Raw genomic sequence first — 7,737 nt, 5'->3', positions numbered from 1 at the left:
AAAATCAATTTAAAATTAAAAAGAAAGAAATATGACAGCTGTATGAAAATTAGAAAACTAAAAGTAAACTATAATCTATTTGAAAATTCAGTGAGGAAACGTAACCACCCGCCGGTATCATGTGTCGATAAAATAATCAAACTATGTTAATATTTTTTTCTAATTCTAACGGAGATGACATACATATGCTTAAAGAACTAATAATAAAAAGACACATTTTAGGCACGGTCCATTATTTGGGTACAAGTTTGTTTAAGCTCTTAGAATAAGGGTAGTTTGGCACGGTGTGTTACGTCAATAGTTCGTCTTAGTCTTCGATATGTAACATTTTTAGAAAATAATCATGCAAGAAACTCGGGAGGAATAAGCCTTTCGATATATAACAGTTTTAGAAAATTTAACAACCAAATGATCATGGCTATTCTAGACACGGTCATTGTAAGTAGAATTATTATTATTATTAATGAAACTTATAATTAACTTATTTAACAAACTAGCGGAAAAACCTGGGCTTCGCTCTGGACCGTTTTTTGTGTTTTTTATGATAAAATGTAAAAGTTTTGACTGTTAGGACCAAAAGTGTCAAAAAGGTTAAAGAATTAAAGGGGTTGGAATTAGCAAGTTTTTAGAAAAGGGTTCAAAGTTGTCAATTCTTTAAATTTTTGTGGCCAAACTTCGAATATTAAAAGATTCCTAAAAAATATAAAAGACTTGATTGCAATGACCAAAAGTGTCAAAATGGCTAAAAAATGAGGGGCAAAGTTGACAAAAAACATGCAAGTTCTGTTTATGAGTTGTACTATATGCAAATAAATTTGTATTTTCAATAATGTAATTCATCTTTAATGATAGCTAGCAGAAAAACCCAGGCTTCACTCTGGGCCGTTTTGTGTGTTTTTTATGAATATAAAAGTTTTGACTGTAAGGATCAAAAGTGTCAAAAAGGTTAAAGAATTAAAGGTGTTGGAATTATCAAGTTTTAGAAAAGGGACCAAAGTTGTCAATTCCTTAAAGTTTTGTGGCCAAACTTTGAATATTAAAAGATTCGTAAAAATGTAAACTTTTTTATTGTAATGACCAAAAGTGTCACAATGGCTAAAAAATGAGGGGCAAAGTTGACAAAAAACATGCAAGTTTACTATTTATAAGGGAACAAAGTTTATATATATATATATATATATATATATATATATATATATATATATATATATATATATATATAGGGAAGGGTTATTTGGAAAATAAAAAAACCCTAAAAATCATAAAAATGCATAAAAAAAATACCTAGACATTACAAAACATTTTTTTGAATTTTTTTTATCAAAAAATCGCAGCCTTTTTAACAATTTCGCTGAAAAAAAATAAAAAATCAATTTTTTTTTTTTGTAAAAATTTTTTTTTTTCAAAAAAAATTTCAGCGATTTTATGCTAAAAGCTGCGATTTTTTGATAAAAAAATACAAAAAAAAGTTTTGTGATCTCTAAGTATTTTTTTATGCATTTTTATTATTTTTAGGGTTTTTTTGTTTTCCATATAACCTCTCTCTCTCTATATATATATATATATATATATATATATATATATATATATATATATATATATATATATATATATATATATATATTAATTATATCAACCAAACCCAAACAAATATAAATTAAAACTTTACATGTGTAAAGAAATAAAGAAAATAATTGTGATGCTATACAAGGGAAAAATAAATAACAATAATTTTTAGCCTAATGACATAAGTATTGGGCATGACCGCAAGATGCTTAGCTTCTCATGAAGTTCATGATCTGACATTTTTGAAGGATTTGAAGAATGATTTGAAAGTGGTTAATTAAGTGTTTATTTATAGATTGATACAAAAAGTTAATTTGCAATTGAAAAGGGAAAGAAAAGGGTCAAGTTTCTTACCCTTATAAATCTTAAGCTCAAGATGATTAATCTTCTAACATTAAACAATCATTATTTTGCAATAAGGACGCAAGAGTCCACACAACTTCAACTTGGTTAGTTTCACCATCCAAACATTTTATGTAATTTTTTTCATATATATATATATATATATATATATATATATATATATATATATATATATATATATATATATATATATATATATATATATATATATTGACTTTATACGTATGGAACTGTAAGTATTCATTGTAGTACTGAATGTCATTGTTTTTTTTTTCCCAAAACTCTGCTATATCATGTATTCATGTATCAATTCAGCAAAGCCATTGTAATTTATTTTTTCAAACAAAAGATATGTTTGAGTAAATAGCCATTTATCAGAAAATCACATAACCATGGATAGAATGTTAGTTTTATTGTCTTTTGTACTAGCAAAAAAAAAAGTAAAAGGAACCATTTATTAGCAATATTTCAATATATTAATTAAAACCTTCCTTTGTTATGTACTAAGTCTCACATTGTGGGATCCGCGTAGTCCAGTTCTGCTTTTGGGTAGACCCATGTGAACTATGTCACCTCCTTTAACAATTTCAATCCTCTGATAAACATCACAGGATCCACTCTGATTATTGGCATGTTGCTCAACACCCTGCCCAAATCAGTTCTCTCAAACATATATGCCGATCTCACATCATGACAAGTTTTGACTAGGAAAACTTGCTATTTTGTTGCCTCGATTTTAGAATTCCGGACATAGCCCACATACGGAATGACAGCTTCTTCAACTCTAGCAATCTGACTTCCAGATAAGGTAGCACCAAAGTCTATGTTCTTCAATCAAAGCTCCTCACCCATCATGAATCCTACAAAACTGCACGGGGCTTATGAAAACAATTATCCAGACTCAACTTTTTTAAGTTCATCGTACGTAAATCCAGTTTGAGTTCGAAAGGATGAGTTTGCTAACACCCTTTCCTAAGAATATCAGAATCCATTGGTTGACTCTGGAAGCTGATGGGATAGACATTTGGTATTTGTAGGTGGAAACAGAGATTGGACCCTCATGAAGGTTCAAGAGTTGGTTTTTTTGCCATCAGGCAGCTAATGATCCTTCAAGAAGGACTAATCTCCATTTTCACCCTACAATACCACATGTATATTTACCGCTTTCAGGAAATCAAGCAATGGATGTTGATATTGTCAAGAAAAGTTACGAGGGAGCTTTTTCTTACAAACTGGAACCAAAATTAGGAGCTTCCGGCCTATTTGTTCGTTTGTCAGAGAACTTAAAAAATTGAGTCTAGATAATTGTTTACATAAGCAGCCCTCAGTTTTTAAGGGTTCATGACGGTTGAGGAAGTTTAATTTAAGAAATGTAGAATTTGGTGCTAAATTAAGTAGAGGTATGATCAGGTTGCTGGAGCTGAAGAAGCTAAAATTGGAAATGTGCAGGAATGTCCAGAACTTTTGACAATCGAGACACCAAATTTGAAGGTCTTGCTAGTCAAACCCTGTCGACATATATATCCGGAAGCTTGCTCATGATCTGGTACAAGTCAAGAGAACCGATCAGGGCAGGATGCTGAGCAACTTGACAAAAATTAAACAATTAATAGTTGATGGCAATTTCCTTCAGGTAAAAAGTTTTTTTTTAATCTATTCCTCAAGTGACCCCGTGTTTTTTTGGCAAACTTATAAACATTCCTTTCAGTTTACACAGTGTTTAGCAATCTCAATCAGGTTGTCAGCCCCCTATTTGTTGTTCGCAGCAACACAAACTAGCAGAGTCTACGTGTGATCATCTTAGAGGAGGTAAAAAGCCAAGAGATGCTAGATGCTTATTTGTTTTGCTTTGCTTCGTTTATGGATGCTAAACATCTTCATCATTTATTCTTGAAAATCCAGTTCTCAACATGGAAGCAACGACACATCTCTTTGGAAGCCATTGGATGTTTGAACTACGCTCTCAAAATGTTCATCAAGCATTTGCTGGGTTGTTCGCCTTCTATCTAGAGTATCACCATTAAGACAAGTGTACCTTGCGATGCTCAACCGAGGTTTGAAATAGCTAAAGAGGTAAAGCATAAAAAAATGTGACACACGCTGAGACAAAGTAAGGTTCAAACATTTTCACATATTGTGGATAACTTATTCTTTTTTTACTTGTTTGACGAGTCGAAAGACAATAAAACTATTCATGCTTATGTGATTTTCTATTTATTGATTCTTTACTCTGTCACAATTACTTTTTATTTGGATGATATATCTAAAAAGTGTGTGTATCTTTGAAAATGCTATGCTAACATAGCAGGAAATGAAACTAGGACACTACATTAAACAAATATAAAAAAGTACCATTATTAGATGCGGAATTTGGAAATCTGGAAATAAAAGCTTGCTTTTGACAGTGAGGCTTAAAATTTAATTTATATACGAAAATATTACCTAAACAGGAAACTACATAAAAGCTACATCAAGAACTAATAAAACCCTAACATCTTTTAAAACTATAATAGAAAGAAGTGAAAGTAAGATGCCATAATACACAAATCATTGGAAACAAGTTGTTGTTTCTAGTATTTAGCCCAAAAAGTTCAAGAATGTCAACCTACAAGCAATTAATTTCAAGTAATTCGTGACAAAAAATTGGTGAACATAAAATCAAAATCCAACAAATATCTAGAAATTAGTGCTAATAATCGCTTTTGAAAGTCAGTATTGTATCTAAGTTATCTATATAATTAACCAAAAGTAAAAAAGTTATTACCTCATCAAAGTATCTTATAAGAAGAATTTTAGTCACCCTCCCAATCCAGAACCACAAGACTCAGCCAACAGTCAATCGTTAATAATCCAAAATTGTAATTAGAATTTGATGGGTGACACAAGCACATTAATAAAACTTCAAAACATTAGAAATTAAAATATACACCTTGCCATTAGTTGAGGATGTAATCGACTTATGACATCAGCTCACTCGACACAAGTGACAAAGTCAAATGTGACATTTAATCTAGGTTGGAAGAAGTAATATATTTCCCCCATTTTTTATAATAAAGATCTTCAATGTATCACAGTACAATGAGTGAGAATGCAAACGGACAACAAACTGCACCATCAAGCTTTTTTGTATGGTAAGTCAATTTTGTTGAATACTACATCCATAGATGCAGGTGATATAACATTGTTGTGCAAGTTCTGTTGTTGTTGTAGTCTATTAAGAAGCTCCACCAAATTTGGCCTTTATCTTAATGAAGTGTTAATTAATCTAATGACACCCTTTTTATACATACCCAAAAAATTATTTTTATGGTGTTAACGGGGCGGTTCAACTCGGATAGTAATAATAAAATTTTGAACCGTTAACACGTGGCGGGTACCTCATATGCACAAACCGAAACCGAACCGAATTGGTAAAAAAATCGAACCGCACTGAACCGTATAAAGGCGGATAACCATTGTTATTACCTGTTTCTATAAATTGCAATTAATGGAAAAAAAATAAGGGAGAGGTCTTATTTTCCCGCTCATACAACCCTATTTAACTAGGTGTTCATGTTTTTTGGGTCTTGGTTAGATCTTCGAAACCTAAGTAGTAGGGTGAGTTGAGTTTATGATTTTGGATTGTTACATTGAGGACAAAATTTTGACCTTTACGATGGTGTGTGGTTTCAAGTTGGAGGACACAAGTTGTATTTTAGACGTGATGAGTTTTTTCTTAACTTTGGTTAATTTACTGTTGGAAGTGTTATACATATATATGACCGAGCGTCATTAACTCAGTAAAAAATAAACCAACAAGACGTAAGTAATAGGTTATAAGTCGGGTCGCATCCATATAGAGTTTGTGGTTAAATTATGTGTTTAAAATAATCAATTAAGTAATTAGCAAAAGATCAAAAAAGAAAATTAAATGGTTTTGAAAATCAATTTAAATTTAAAAATGAAGAAGAATGACAACTGTATGAAATTTAGAAAACTAAAAGTAAACTATAATCTATTTGAAAATTCAGTGAGGAAACGTAACCAACCGCTGGTATATGTGTCGATAAAATAATCAAACTATGTTACTATTTTTTCCAATTCTAACGGAGATGAGATACATATGCTTAAAGAATTAATAGTAAAAAGAGACACATTTTAGGCACGGTCCATTATTTGGGTACAAGTTTCTTTAAGCTCTTAGATTAAGGGTAGTTTGGCATTGTGTGTTACGTCAATAGTCCGTCTTAGCCTTTCGATATATAAAATTTTAAAAAATAATCATGCAAGAAACCCGGGAGGCATAAGCCTTTCGATATATAACATTTTTAGAAAATTTAACAATCAAGTCATCATGACTATTCTAGACAGGGTCATTGTAAGTAGAATTACCCAACCCAAACAAATATAAATTAAAACTTTACATGTGTAAAGAAATAAAGAAAATAATTGTGATGCTATAAAAGGGAAAAAAATAACAAAACTTTTTAGCCCAATTACATAACTATTGGGGATGACCGTAAGATGCTTAGCTTCTCATGAAGTTGATGATGTGACGGTTTTGAAGGATTGAAGAATGATTTGAAAACTGTTAATTACGTGTTTATTTATAGATTGATACAAGAAGTTGGGTTTTGAGCATTGGCAATGTGGGATGGGGAATTAATGAGGTTTTGTAGTAGGCTTAGAAAATACGGTGTTTAGTTATGTGAGATGGGAATATATTAAATTATGTATACAACAAGGAACATAAGTTTTGGAAGTTTTTCTTTGGAAGGATATTTCATAAGATTTAGATGGTAGTATTATATGAGAGACAAGGTTTCATTGCATGGTCATAATAAAGTTAATCATTGGAAATTGTATTTGCATAGAAGCCCTCGTGAGTCATCCCCTATGGGATATATTTTTTATATTTCATTTGCATTTGACTCTTACATGTGTGGTGAGTATTTAAAGGATAGGTATGGACGGTGGTGAATGGATTTAATTAGGAAAGTAATCATTTTAAATACTTTGTTATCCAAAGCTTTGCATGAAGCTGGTTTTGAGGGTGATATGAAAATAAGGAGTGTCTAGAGCTAGATTAGGATACTTGCATGAGATTTCCAATTTGGGATATTTTCATGGCTTTATAATGGATAGTGTAAGGTTTTGGGTTGATGGAAATGTGGTTTTTGAAAACATAGACTCTATTTGATATTTTTTTTTGGTATGTGTGGTTATTAGGCAAGACGCTAGCATCTTCAAGGAAACTTAAGACTTGAAGTTTAATATAGATTCGTCAAGGCTAAGGTGAGTTAGTAGTTTTATTCAATGTGCATAAGTTGAAATGTACATTTTATATATGGATCATTGATTCACTTTATGTATAAGTTATCCATTGTTTTGCATTTGAATATAATGTGTTAATCTAATATGCTAATATGCTAGTTGCCATGCTTACGGGCTAAATTGATATTTGACTCCATTATGATGATTATGGGATGTTAGCACAAATTTTATTGAAAAGTTGTTTATGCTTGAGTGTGGAAATTATCCCCCTTAGGGTTTGCATTGAAAACATCAGTATAAATAATACAGGGTTTGAAATAATTACATAAGGACCCCTAGAATATACAACATATAAATATATACATAATTAACACTCCCCCTCAGTTTGAGCGGGAGGTTCCCGAATGCTTAAACTGTCCCGAAAGTCCAGAAATAGCTGAGTAGGAAGTCCTTTAGTAAAAATATCTGCAAACTGATGAGCTGAAGGAACATGCAACACACGAACTTGACCAATAGCAACACGTTCCCTGACAAAATGCAAATCTATTTCCACAT

At 31.3% G+C, this 7,737-nt stretch overlaps 1 long non-coding RNA gene across 1 annotated transcript; it reads left to right on the top strand.

Moving 5' to 3' along the window:
• The first annotated feature begins 2,457 nt into the window (after positions 1-2,457).
• On the top strand, positions 2,458-4,042 carry LOC145107115 (uncharacterized). The gene is made up of 3 exons (XR_013707731.1): positions 2,458-3,562; positions 3,638-3,738; positions 3,832-4,042. It is a non-coding gene; the product is annotated as an uncharacterized LOC145107115 (long non-coding RNA).
• Positions 4,043-7,737: the final 3,695 nt, after the last annotated feature.

The sequence above is a fragment of the Lactuca virosa genome, chromosome 1, assembly GCF_052849685.1.
Source record: "Lactuca virosa cultivar CGN04683 chromosome 1, Lactuca_virosa_CGN04683_v6, whole genome shotgun sequence".
Taxonomy (NCBI): Eukaryota; Viridiplantae; Streptophyta; class Magnoliopsida; order Asterales; family Asteraceae; genus Lactuca; species Lactuca virosa.
This window is presented reverse-complemented; position numbering and strand designations above follow the sequence as displayed.